General features: G+C 49.6%; 2 protein-coding genes across 2 annotated transcripts in view; one reads left to right on the forward strand and one right to left on the reverse strand.

Moving 5' to 3' along the window:
- LOC132765349 (bromodomain-containing protein 2) overlaps positions 1 to 13,547 on the reverse strand; it is a 463,888-nt gene that overhangs the window by 272,951 nt on the left and 177,390 nt on the right. The window lies entirely within an intron of this gene.
- Positions 12,089 to 13,547, forward strand: part of LOC137096221 (zinc finger protein 135-like) — a 45,288-nt gene continuing 43,829 nt past the window's right edge. Inside the window, exon 1 of the mRNA XM_067464920.1 lies at positions 12,089 to 12,240. The gene's annotated coding sequence lies outside the window, so the exon portion shown is untranslated. The remainder of the gene's footprint in view (positions 12,241 to 13,547) is intronic.

Below are 13,547 nucleotides of genomic sequence, written 5' to 3' on the forward strand. Positions count from 1 at the left end.
GGAGAAGTTGAGCGTAAAGGTGCCCATCAGAAGCTTGGTGCATTGCTAAACCATTTGTCTGATAGAAAGACGCAATCCAAGTCTTCAGCAGACACTAAAAAAACAGAGTACCATCCGAACAACTTGTGCCTGTCTGAAAACTTCTTGCTAATTCTCAGTGGAAAATGTCACCCGTCACGATAAAGGAAATAAGAAGAAAGCAGAAGAAAACAGAAAGAAACTTCTGTCAATTGTGGAAACTCTTTGTCTCTTGTGGCCGACAAGAACTGGCTTAAAGAAGGAGCAATGATTCGTGATCTATGACCTGTAAAGAACCTTTATTTATTTATTTATTTATTATTCAAACGTATATGCTGCCACTCCCCTAGAGCTCGGAGCGGCTTACAAGAACAAACTAGAATCTAACACAATTTAAAACAACATATCAAAGATCAAAAGCCTGTCAAAACAGGTATGTCTTACAAGCCCTGTGGAAAGCTGATAAGTCCCGCAAGGCGCGGACTTCTGGTGGCAGAGTATTCCAGAGCGATGGTGCCACTGCTGTGAAGGCTCTGCGTCTAGTTGCTGTTAGACGCAAGGTCTTAAAACTGGGAACTTCCAATAAATCTTGGTCCTCAGAACGAAGGGATCTCTGGGGTTGGTAGGGGATGAGGCGGTCCCTCAGGTACATCGGCCCCAGACCATGCAAGGCCTTAAAGGTGAGTACCATCACTTTGAAAGTGATCCGGTGCTCAATTGGTAACCAATGCAGCTGCAGTAAGATTGGTGTTATGTGGCATCTCATCAGGGCTCTCGCAAGAAGCCGAGCAGCTGCATTTTGTACCAACTTGAGCTTCCGGATCACCAGCAAAGGTAGGCCAATGTAGAGGGCGTTACAGTAGTCCAGTCTTGAGATGACCGTCGCCTGGATCACTGTAGCTAGGTCGTCCCTGGGCAGGGAGGGGGCCAGCCGTCTAGCCTGCCGCAGGTGAAAAAAAACGGTTCTGCTAACGGCAGAGACCTGGGCCACCATCGTCAGCAGAGGGTCCAAAAGGACTCCCAGACTCTTTACCAATGATGACGGGCGTAGCTTCACCATCCAGGGTAGGCAGCTGGATATCCCCACTGTCCGGTTGACCCAGCCATAGGGTGAACAGCTTTGCACAATGGTGGTAATTTCAGGGCCTTGTTGAGCTCTCCTGCCAGATCAGGGGACACTAACCCCAAAAGTCATCTTGGAAAAAGAAGCTTCAACCCCTCCCAGGATTTTTTCTGGCTACAGACCTGATCAATGATATAGAAGTACGCACACGTGCACGTACACACATATATAGGTATATATATGAATGTGTTTATGCACGTACATACAAAGAGGCTAGGTGGGCCAGTGGGAACAAAACCTTGAGGAAGAGAAGTTGGAGAGATCTGGCCTTCAGGGAAAGTCCTTAAAATGGACGATAACAACATTATATAGTACTGAGCAACTGTGGTTCAGTCAGAAGAGGTTTTGATGCCAAGAGTTGTAGATGGGAAGTGCATTTGATGTAATACAGAAAGAGAGACGGCATGATAATGATCAAATGATATAAACAATAATGTACTAACCATCTAAATGGAAACCATATAACTTTCTTGGTAGAGGTTAAACATAAATAATTTAAGAAAAGATTTAATGTGGAAAATGAAGTGTAATTTCCATTGAAGACCTGGAAAAGAATATATGAAGACTTGGAGACAAGGTGAGAAGACGTAAGAAGACGTCAAAGGACGACAAAAACTCCTCGGCATGGAAGATGGAGCGACAGCACCCCCCGAGGCCGGAGTCGAGCACAGCCTCCTAGGTGCTGGACATGAGATGGGAAATGCCTTTACCTCCGTTTGTGTATTGTCTCCCCTTGTTCATTGGATAACGGCATTGAATGTTTGCCGTATGTGTGTTCTATAATCCTCCTGAGTCCCCTCGAGGAGATATTTATTTATTTATTTATTTACTACGCTTATATACCGTAATTCTCAGCCTACTGGCGACTCATTGCGGTGTACAACATAGAAAAAAGGTGCAGAATACAACATACAATAAAACAATCCACAGTACATAATTATCAACATCATCAAAACATCAACCTTACTACAATACCATTCCGAGTCGTCTCATCGTCCAATTCACAATCCGATGTCATTTCCGTTGTTACATTCCTATGGTCAAGTTACCAGTCATTGCACTTCTATTCAAAAGCCTTCTTAAACAACCAGGTCTTCAGCTTCCTGCGGAAGATCAACAGGGAGGGGGCTAACCTGATGTCTACGGGAAGGGTGTTCCACAGCCGAGGAGCCACCACCGAGAAGGCCCTATCTCTCGTCCCCACCAGCCGTGCCTGAGATGCAGGCGGGATCGAGAGCAGGGCCTCCCCGGAAGATCTCAAAGTCCTCGTGGGCTCATAGGCCGAGAGGCGGTTAGTTAGGTATAGAGTGGAATATATTATTATAAAGTACTAGCCATCCCCTGCCACGCATTGCTGTGGAAAATAATGAGAAAGAGTTGGTTTCTAATATATATAATTTCTTTATGCTTGTGGGTAAACAGTATTTGTTGTTGTTTCATTGTCAGTGTTGATGGAGAGATTGTGTGGTTTGCCTACTCTGGAACATGCAGCATATCATTGTCCTTCTTCAGGGGTCCTTTTCAAATCTATGATACCATACATTTCATATACATAAATGTGCGTGAATCATATATATCTCTACCTATGGGTGGATGATTCTTTGTCAGGAGGGCTTTGATTATGTTTTCTTGCCCTGGTGAAGGGAGTTGGACTAGATGGCCTTAAGGCAGCATTTCTCAACCTGGGGGTCGAGACCTCTGGGGTGATCATGAGGAGGTGTCAGAAGGGTCGCCAAAGACCACCAGAAAATACAGTCTTTTCTGTTGGTCATGGGGGTTCTGTGTGGGAAGTTTGGTCCAATACTGTTGTTGGTGGAGTTCAGAATGCTCTGAACTCTGGGATTAATAGGTGAACTATTAATCCCAGTAACTAAACTCCCAAATGTCAAAGTCTATTTCCCTCAAACTCTATCTGTGTTCATATTTGAGCATATGGAGTATTTGTGCCAATTTTGGTCTCGATCCTTCATGGTTTAAGTCCACCGTGCTCTCTGGATGTAAGTGAACTACAACTCCAAAACTCAAGGTCAATGCCCAACAAACCCTTCTAGTGTTTTCTGTTGGTCATGGGAGTCCTGTGTGCCCCGTTTAGTTTGATTCCACCATTGGTGGAGTTCAGAATGCTCTTTGATTGTAGGCACTATCAATTCCAGGAACTACAAATCCCAAATGACGAAATCATTTTTTTTTAGTGATGGTCACTTCTTGGGTTAGTAAGTGTCTTGTGGCCAAATTTGGCAGCAATTCGTCCAGCGGATTTTGAGTTATGATGTCACTCAAAATGAACAGAGCATGCGCACGCATATCTATATATATAAATCTGTTAGGCGAGTCCAACGGGACAGCAAAACTCTAAAAAACCCCAACAAAATTTAACCAAAATTCCCATGCCCATAACATAACCCACAAGGTACAAACATATCTACTCAAAATGAAAAACAACACAACACGGCAAAAACAACACAAAACGGCAAAACAACAAAACTCAAAAAAACCCCAACGAAACTTAACCAAAATTCCCATGCCCATAACACAACCCGCAAGGTACAAACATATCTACTCAAAATGAAAAACAACACAACAATACACTCACAAAACGGCAAAACAACTGAGCATGCGCATTGGCACCCAGCCGCAAGTTCCCTAGCGGGCGCACACAGCCTTCCAGCCAATGTTCCCTCTGCGGAAGCCATGCCCACTCCAAGCCCCGCCGCGCCGCTTCCCGCACGCACACACCCCCTGCCGCACGCACACACGCAACCCCACGCTCAATCATTCCCCCCGCCGCCGCACACACACACACACAACCCCATGCTCCATCACTCCCCCTGCCGCCACACACACACGCAACCCCACGCTCCATCACTCCCCTGCCGCCGCACACACACACACGCAACCCCACGCTCCATCACTCCCCCGCCGCCGCACACACATACACAAACCCACGCTCCATCACTCCCCCCACCGCCGCACACACACACACACACGCAACCCCACTCCCCCTGCCGCCGCACACACAAATGCAACCCCACACTCCATCACTCCCCTGCCCCAATCTTACCTCTTTTTACTTCACGCCACCTCCAAACCCCACCCCGCCTTTTCCCGCCCTGTCAAAATCCAGGAAAGACAGGAAGGAAGGAAAGAAGGAAGAAAGAGAAAGGGAGGTAAAGAAAAAGGGGGAAGAAAGGAAAGTTATAGAAAGAAGGCAGAAGAAAAGGAAAGAAAAGGAAAGATGGAAGGAAAGAAAAGAGAGACAGCAGAAGAGAAAGAAAAAGGGGGAAGGAAGGAAGGAGAGAAGGAAAGAAAAAAGGGAATGAAGGAAGGAAAGAGGTAGTGAAGGAAGGGCGAAGATGTAGAGAAAGAGGGAGGGAAGGAAAGAAGGAAAGAGAGAAGGAAGAAAAGAGACCAGAAGAGAAAGAAAAAGGGGGAAGGAAGGAAGGAGAGAAGGAAAGGAAAAAGGGAATGAAGGAAGGAAAGAGGGAATGAAGGAAGGGGGAAGATGTAGAGAAAGAGGGAGGGAAGGAAAGAAGGAAAGAGAGAAGGAAGAAAAGAGACCAGAAGAGAAAGAAAAAGGGGGAAGGAAGGAAGGAGAGAAGGAAAGAAAAAAGGGAATGAAGGAAGGAAAGAGGGAGTGAAGGAAGGGGGAAGATGTAGAGAAAGAGGGAGGGAAGGAAAGAAGGAAAGAGAGAAGGAAGAAAAGAGACCAGAAGAGAAAGAAAAAGGGGGAAGGAAGGAAGGAGAGAAGGAAAGAAAAAAGGGAATGAAGGAAGGAAAGAGGGAGTGAAGGAAGGGGGAAGATGTAGAGAAAGAGGGAGGGAAGGAAAGAAGGAAAGAGAGAAGGAAGAAAAGAGACCAGAAGAGAAAGAAAAAGGGGGAAGGAAGGAAAGAGATAGAGAAGGAAGAGGAGAAGGAAAGATGGGAGGGAAGGAAGGAGGGAAAGAAGGAGAGAAAGAGGGAAGGTTGGCCACAGCAACACGTGGCGGGTAAAGGTTGTTATTTCTATTATTATGATGATGCTATTATTGTTCCTCTGAGACCCTTTTAGGGGGAATGGGAGAGGTGTCAGGTCCCAGAGGCAATGCACTGCATTATTGTTATTGTTATGATGGTGGTGAAATAAAAGGGAATAAAAAGAGAAAGAAGGAACCAAACAGGGAGGGAAGAAAGGCAAAGGAAGAAAGGGGGAGGGAATGAAGGAAAGAGAGAAGGACGAGACCAAGTAGTGAAAGAAGGAAAGAAAGAAAGAGATAGAGAAGGAAGAAAGGAGAGAAAGGGGGAGGAAAAGGGGGAAGGAATAGGTAGGGACCTCTCTTTCATAATAGTCCAGATATCTACCTCAACTTTGATAAGTTTTACTATAGGCCACAGCAACGCGTGGCAGGGCACAGCTAGTGTATGTGTATATATATATATATATACACACACACACATGCTAGCTGTACCCGCCACGCGTTGCTGTGGCCAACCTTCCCTCCCTCTTTCTCTCCTTCCTTTCCTATTTATCATCTCCTTTCTTCCATCTCTACCTGTTTCTTTCCTCCCTTTCTTTGCTCTTTGGTTACATCCTTCCTTCCCTGTATTTTTCCTTTTTATTTCCTTCCCTCCTTTCTTGCTTCTCTACCATTCTTTCTTTCCTTCCTTCTTTCCCTCCTCTCTTTCCCCCTTTCCCGCCTTCATTCCTTCCCTCTTTCCCTCCTCTCCTTACTTCTTGACTGTCCCTTCCAACTCTATTCTGTAAGAAAGGGAAAATAAAAGAAATATAGAGAGATGCATAGTCGCAGGTGGTTGGAAATGGAGGTGCTTTGGGCAGACTAAAGCCAACCCTGGTGCCAGGCCCTTCTGCAGGGACAATGGGAGTTGTAGTCCAAGGGGGGGGGGCTTTCCCTCCACTCTGCAGCAGGGATTCCCAGGCTCCAGCCCCCCCCTGCTCACCTCAACTCCCAGAAGCCTCAGCTGCTTTGAGCCAAGGTTGGGGATTCTGGGTGATGGAGTTCCAGGAGGGGGGAGGAGAGGGGGAGGGAGGGGGCTCTGGGGAGGGAGGAAGAAAAGGAGGAGGGAGGTAGAGGAAGGAGGGAGGGAGGTAGAGAGAGGAAAGAAGGAAGGAAGAAGGGAGGCAGAGGAAAGAAGGAAGGAGAGAGGGAGAGGAAGGAAGAAGGGAGAGGAAAGGAGGGAGAGGAAGGAAGGAAGGAGGGAGAGAAAGGAAGGAAGAATTGAGAGGAAAGAAGGAAGGAGGGAGGGAGAGAAAGGAAGGAAGGATTGAGAGGAAAGAAGGAAGGAAGGAGGGAGAGAATGGGAGGAAGGATTGGGAGGAAAGAAGGAGGGAGAGAGAGGAAGGATTGAGAGGAAAGAAGGAAGGAAGGAGGGAGAGAGAGGAAGGAAGGGAGAGGAAGGAAGGAGAGAGGGAGGGAGGGAAAGAAAGAAGGAGGGACGGAGAGAAAGGAAGGAAGGATTGAGAGGAAGGAGGGAAGGAAGGCTGGAGAGAGAGGAAGGAAGGAGGGAGAGAGAGGAAGGAAGTATTGAGGAAAGAAGGAAGGAGGGGGAGAGAGGAAGGAAGGATTGAGAGGAAAGAAGGAAGGAGGGAGAGAGAAGAAGGATTGAGAGGAAAGAAGGAAGGAAGGAGGGAGGGAGAGGAAGGAAGGAGAGAAGGAAGGAAGGAGAGGAAGAAAGGATTGATTGAGAGGAAAGAAGGAGGGAGGGAGAGAGAGGAAGGAAGTATTGAGGAAAGAAGGAAGGAGGGGGAGAGAGGAAGGAAGGATTGAGAGGAAAGAAGGAAGGAGGGAGAGAGAAGAAGGATTGAGAGGAAAGAAGGAAGGAGGGAGAGAGAAGAAGGATTGAGAGGAAAGAAGGAAGGAAGGAGGGAGGGAGAGGAAGGAAGGAGAGAAGGAAGGAAGGAGAGGAAGAAAGGATTGATTGAGAGGAAAGAAGGAAGGAGGGAGGGAGAGGAAGGAAGGAGAGAAAGGAAGGATTGAGAGGAAAGAAGGAAGGAAGGAGGGAGAGAGAGGAAGGAAGTATTGAGAGGAAAGAAGGAAGGAAGGCTGGAGAGAGAGGAAGGAAGGCTGGAGAGAGAGGAAGGAAGTATTGAGAGGAACGAAGGAAGGAAGGTGGGAGAGAAAGGATTGAGAGGAAAGAAGGAAGGACAGAGGGAGAGGAAGGAATGAAGGAGGGAGAGAGAGGAAGGAAGGATTGAGAGGAAAGAAGGAAGTAAGGCAGGTGAGGAAGGAAGGAGAGAGGGAGGGAAAGAAGGAAGGATTGAGAGGAAAGAAGGAAGGAAGGCGGGAGAGAGGAAGGAAGGAAGGAAGGATTGAGAGGAAAGAAGGAAGGAGGGAGAGAGAGGAAGGAAGTATTGAGAGGAAAGAAGGAAGGAAGGCTGGAGAGAGAGGAAGGAAGGAAGGATTGAGAGGAAAGAAGGAAGGAGGGAGGGAGAGGAAGGATTGAGAGGAGGGAGGGAGGGAGAGAGAGGAAGGAAGGAAGGATTGAGAGGAAAGAAGGAGGGAGGGAGAGGAAGGAAGGATTGAGAGGAAAGAAGGAAGGAAGGCTGGAGAGAGAGGAAGGAAGGAAGGATTGAGAGGAAAGAAGGAAGGAGGGAGGGAGAGGAAGGAAGGATTGAGAGGAAAGAAGGAAGGAAGGCTGGAGAGAGAGGAAGGAAGGAAGGATTGAGAGGAAAGAAGGAAGGAGGGAGGGAGAGGAAGGAAGGAAGGATTGAGAGGAAAGAAGGAAGGAGGGGGAGAGAGGAAGGAAGTATTGAGAGGAAAGAAGGAAGGAAGGCTGGAGAGAGAGGAAGGAAGGAAGGATTGAGAGGAAAGAAGGAAGGAAGGCTGGAGAGAGAGGAAGGAAGGAAGGATTGAGAGGAAAGAAGGAAGGAAGGAGGGAGAGAGAGGAAGGAAGGAAGGATTGAGAGGAAAGAAGGAAGGAGGGAGGAAGAGGAAGGAAGGATTGAGAGGAAAGAAGGAAGGAGGGAGGGGGAGGAAGGAAGGATTGAGAGGAAAGAAGGAAGGAAGGCTGGAGAGAGAGGAAGGAAGGAAGGATTGAGAGGAAAGAAGGAAGGAGGGAGGGAGAGGAAGGAAGGATTGAGAGGAAAGAAGGAAGGAGGGAGGGAGGGAGAGGAAGGAAGGATTGAGAGGAAAGAAGGAAGGAGGGAGGGAGGGAGAGGAAGGAAGGATTGAGAGGAAAGAAGGAAGGAGGAAGGGAGAGGAAGGAAGGATTGAGAGGAAAGAAGGAAGGAGGGAGGGAGAGGAAGGAAGGATTGAGAGGAAAGAAGGAAGGAAGGCTGGAGAGAGAGGAAGGAAGGAAGGATTGAGAGGAAAGAAGGAAGGAGGGAGGGAGAGTAAGGAAGGATTGAGAGGAAAGAAGGAGGGAGGGAGGGAGAGGAAGGAAGGATTGAGAGGAAAGAAGGAAGGAGGGAGGGAGAGGAAGGAAAGAATTGAGAGGAAAGAAGGAAGGAGGGAAGGAGGGAGAGGAAGGAAGGATTGAGAGGAAAGAAGGAAGGAGGGAGGGAGGGAGAGGAAGGAAGGATTGAGAGGAAAGAAGGAAGGAAGGCTGGAGAGAGAGGAAGGAAGGAAGGATTGAGAGGAAAGAAGGAAGGAGGGAGGGAGAGGAAGGATTGAGAGGAAAGAAGGAAGGAAGGCTGGAGAGAGAGGAAGGAAGGAAGGATTGAGAGGAAAGAAGGAAGGAGGGAGGGAGAGGAAGGAAGGATTGAGAGGAAAGAAGGAAGGAAGGCTGGAGAGAGAGGAAGGAAGGAAGGATTGAGAGGAAAGAAGGAGGGAGGGAGAGGAAGGAAGGATTGAGAGGAAAGAAGGAAGGAGGGAGGGAGAGGAAGGAAAGAATTGAGAGGAAAGAAGGAAGGAGGGAAGGAGGGAGAGGAAGGAAGGATTGAGAGGAAAGAAGGAGGGAGGGAGGGAGAGGAAGGAAGGATTGAGAGGAAAGAAGGAAGGAAGGCTGGAGAGAGAGGAAGGAAGGAAGGATTGAGAGGAAAGAAGGAGGGAGGGACGGAGAGGAAGGAAGGATTGAGAGGAAAGAAGGAAGGAGGGAGGGAGAGGAAGGATTGAGAGGAAAGAAGGAAGGAAGGCTGGAGAGAGAGGAAGGAAGGAAGGATTGAGAGGAAAGAAGGAGGGAGGGAGGGAGAGGAAGGAAGGATTGAGAGGAAAGAAGGAGGGAGGGAGGGAGAGGAAGGAAGGATTGAGAGGAAAGAAGGAAGGAGGGAGGGAGAGGAAGGAAAGAATTGAGAGGAAAGAAGGAAGGAGGGAAAGGAAGGAAGGATTGAGAGGAAAGAAGGAGGGAGGGAGGGAGAGGAAGGAAGGATTGAGAGGAAAGAAGGAAGGAAGGCTGGAGAGAGAGGAAGGAAGGATTGAGAGGAAAGAAGGAAGGAGGGAGGGAGAGGAAGGAAGGATTGAGAGGAAAGAAGGAAGGAAGGCTGGAGAGAGAGGAAGGAAGGAAGGATTGAGAGGAAAGAAGGAGGGAGGGAGGGAGAGGAAGGAAGGATTGAGAGGAAAGAAGGAAGGAAGGCTGGAGAGAGAGGAAGGAAGGAAGGATTGAGAGGAAAGAAGGAAGGAGGGAGGGAGAGGAAGGAAGGATTGAGAGGAAAGAAGGAAGGAAGGCTGGAGAGAGAGGAAGGAAGGAAGGATTGAGAGGAAAGAAGGAGGGAGGGAGAGGAAGGAAGGATTGAGAGGAAAGAAGGAAGGAGGGAGGGAGAGGAAGGAAAGAATTGAGAGGAAAGAAGGAAGGAGGGAAGGAGGGAGAGGAAGGAAGGATTGAGAGGAAAGAAGGAGGGAGGGAGGGAGAGGAAGGAAGGATTGAGAGGAAAGAAGGAAGGAAGGCTGGAGAGAGAGGAAGGAAGGAAGGATTGAGAGGAAAGAAGGAGGAGGGAGGGAGGGAGAGGAAGGAAGGATTGAGAGGAAAGAAGGAAGGAAGGCTGGAGAGAGAGGAAGGAAGGAAGGATTGAGAGGAAAGAAGGAAGGAGGGAGGGAGAGGAAGGAAGGATTGAGAGGAAAGAAGGAAGGAAGGCTGGAGAGAGAGGAAGGAAGGAAGGATTGAGAGGAAAGAAGGAAGGAGGGAGGGAGAGGAAGGAAGGATTGAGAGGAAAGAAGGAAGGAAGGCTGGAGAGAGAGGAAGGAAGGAAGGATTGAGAGGAAAGAAGGAGGGAGGGACGGAGAGGAAGGAAGGATTGAGAGGAAAGAAGGAGGGAGGGAGGAAGAGGAAGGAAGGATTGAGAGGAAAGAAGGAAGGAAGGCTGGAGAGAGAGGAAGGAAGGAAGGATTGAGAGGAAAGAAGGAGGGAGGGAGGGAGAGGAAGGAAGGATTGAGAGGAAAGAAGGAAGGAGGGAGGGAGAGGAAGGAAGGATTGAGAGGAAAGAAGGAAGGAGGGAGGGAGGGAGAGGAAGGAAGGATTGAGAGGAAAGAAGGAAGGAGGGAGGGAGAGGAAGGAAGGATTGAGAGGAAAGAAGGAAGGAAGGCTGGAGAGAGAGGAAGGAAGGAAGGATTGAGAGGAAAGAAGGAAGGAGGGAGGGAGAGGAAGGAAGGATTGAGAGGAAAGAAGGAAGGAAGGCTGGAGAGAGAGGAAGGAAGGAAGGATTGAGAGGAAAGAAGGAGGGAGGGAGGGAGAGGAAGGAAGGATTGAGAGGAAAGAAGGAAGGAGGGAGGGAGAGGAAGGAAGGATTGAGAGGAAAGAAGGAAGGAAGGCTGGAGAGAGAGGAAGGAAGGAAGGATTGAGAGGAAAGAAGGAAGGAGGGAGGGAGAGGAAGGAAGGATTGAGAGGAAAGAAGGAAGGAAGGCTGGAGAGAGAGGAAGGAAGGAAGGATTGAGAGGAAAGAAGGAGGGAGGGAGGGAGAGGAAGGAAGGATTGAGAGGAAAGAAGGAAGGAAGGCTGGAGAGAGAGGAAGGAAGGAAGGATTGAGAGGAAAGAAGGAGGGAGGGAGGGAGAGGAAGGAAGGATTGAGAGGAAAGAAGGAGGGAGGGAGAGGAAGGAAGGATTGAGAGGAAAGAAGGAAGGAGGGAGGGAGAGGAAGGAAGGATTGAGAGGAAAGAAGGAAGGAGGGAGGGAGGGAGAGGAAGGAAGGATTGAGAGGAAAGAAGGAAGGAGGGAGGGAGAGGAAGGAAAGAATTGAGAGGAAAGAAGGAAGGAGGGGGAGAGAGGAAGGAAGGATTGAGAGGAAAGAAGTAAGGAGGGAGGGAGAGGAAGGAAGGATTGAGAGGAAAGAAGGAAGGAAGGCTGGAGAGAGAGGAAGGAAGGAAGGATTGAGAGGAAAGAAGGAAGGAGGGAGGGAGGGAGAGGAAGGAAGGATTGAGAGGAAAGAAGGAAGGAAGGCTGGAGAGAGAGGAAGGAAGGAAGGATTGAGAGGAAAGAAGGAAGGAAGGCTGGAGAGAGAGGAAGGAAGGAAGGATTGAGAGGAAAGAAGGAAGGAGGGAGGGAGGGAGAGGAAGGAAGGATTGAGAGGAAAGAAGGAAGGAAGGCTGGAGAGAGAGGAAGGAAGGAAGGATTGAGAGGAAAGAAGGAAGGAAGGCTGGAGAGAGAGGAAGGAAGGAAGGATTGAGAGGAAAGAAGGAAGGAGGGAGGGAGGGAGAGGAAGGAAGGATTGAGAGGAAAGAAGGAAGGAAGGCTGGAGAGAGAGGAAGGAAGGAAGGATTGAGAGGAAAGAAGGAAGGAGGGAGGGAGAGGAAGGAAGGATTGAGAGGAAAGAAGGAAGGAGGGAGGGAGAGGAAGGAAGGATTGAGAGGAAAGAAGGAAGGAGGAAGGGAGGGAGAGAATGGGAGGAAGGAGAGGAAAGCCAACCCAATGAGCCTCTTCGCGGTCTGGCTCGTTCTCCCTTGGCAGCCCGACTCCTCCTCCTCCTCCTGTGTTGACGTGAAGCCCCGCCTCCCTTGGGGCGCCTGCCCTGCGGCCGCCATCTTTAGAGCGGGCGGAAGTGAAGCGAGAGGGAGACCTCCGCTTCCCAGAGAGGCAGGAGGAAGTGGTCGGAAGGAGAGAGAGTGACGCACTTCCCCCTGAGCTGACTTCCCTTGGCGACGCGGCCTGTTTGTTGACCTCTCTCTCTTGTGGGCCTGGCGAAGAGGAAGGAAGGAAGGGAGGACCGGCCTTCTCTCTCTCTGTCCTCGGAGCGGAAGGTGAGCTTCTTCCCCAGGCCGGGGCTTCTTCTCCTTCTTCCCTCAGCCGTACCCAAGGCTCTCCCTCTCTCGCTAGGCCTGCTCCCAGCCAGCCAGCCCCCCCCCCCTCCCTCTCTCTCTCTCCTCAGATCCGTGACTGACTCCCCCTGCCTGGGCCTGGGCCTGAGCAGAGAGAGATTGTGTGTGTGGCACTCTCCCCTGGCCTTTCGCCTTTCTTTTTGTATGTCTCAACGTGCCTTTTGTAGAAATCCCTTTTAAGATGTAATGCTACCCCTCTATTCCGCTTTGGTTAGACCACATCTGGAATATTGTGTCCAATTCTGGGCGCCACAATTCAAGAGAGATATTGACAAGCTGGAATGTGTCCAGAGGAGGGCGACTGAAATGATCAAGGGTCTGGAGAACAAGCCCTACGAGGAGCGGCTGAAGGAGCTGGGCATGTTTAGCCCGAAGAAGAGAAGGCTGAGAGGAGACACGATAGCCATGTATAAATATGTGAGAGGAAGCCACAGAGAGGAGGAGGAGGGAGCTTCCTTTCTGCTTCCTTGGAGACTAGGATGCAATGGAGTCATGGCTTCAAACTACAAGAGAGGAGATTCCATCTGAACGTGAGGAAGAACTTCCTGACTGTGAGAGCCGTTCAGCAGTGGAACTCTCTGCCCCGGAGGGAGTGTGGTGGAGGCTCCTTCTTTGGAGGCTTTGAAGCAGAGGCTGGATGGCCATCTGTCAGGGGTGCTTTGAATGCAATATTCCTGCTTCTTGGCAGAATGGGGTTGGACTGGATGGCCCATGAGGTCTCTTCCAACTCTTGGATTCTATGAATCTATGTATGTTTTCAGGAATGTTTTGGGGTGAATGCCTGACTGACAAGGTGGCCCCTGCCCCGGACCCTCAGGAGGGAGGGAGGGACAGGCAAGAAAGACACCCTGGCTGCTCTTCTTAGAATCATAGACTCCAAGAGTTGGAAGAGACCTCCTGGGCCATCCTCCAGTCCAACCCCATTCTGCCAAGAAGCAGGAATATTGCATTCCAATCACCCCTGACAGATGGCCATCCAGCCCCTGTTTCAAAGCTTCCAAAGAAGGAGCCTCTGCCTTGGTCCTTTCACTATTGGCTGCTACTTCCCGGCGGATGTCAGGTGGTGCGATACCGGCTAAGCAGTGTAATTTCTCCAGTGGTGTAGGGCGCAGACACCCCGTGATAATGCGGCATGTCTCATTAAGAGCCACATCCACTGTTTTAGAGATGTGTTCCACACCAGGCATGCATACTCAGCAGCAGAATAGAATAGCGCAAGGGCAGATGTC

Source organism: Anolis sagrei, chromosome 2 (genome assembly GCF_037176765.1).
Source record: "Anolis sagrei isolate rAnoSag1 chromosome 2, rAnoSag1.mat, whole genome shotgun sequence".
In the NCBI taxonomy this organism is placed as follows: Eukaryota; Metazoa; Chordata; class Lepidosauria; order Squamata; family Dactyloidae; genus Anolis; species Anolis sagrei.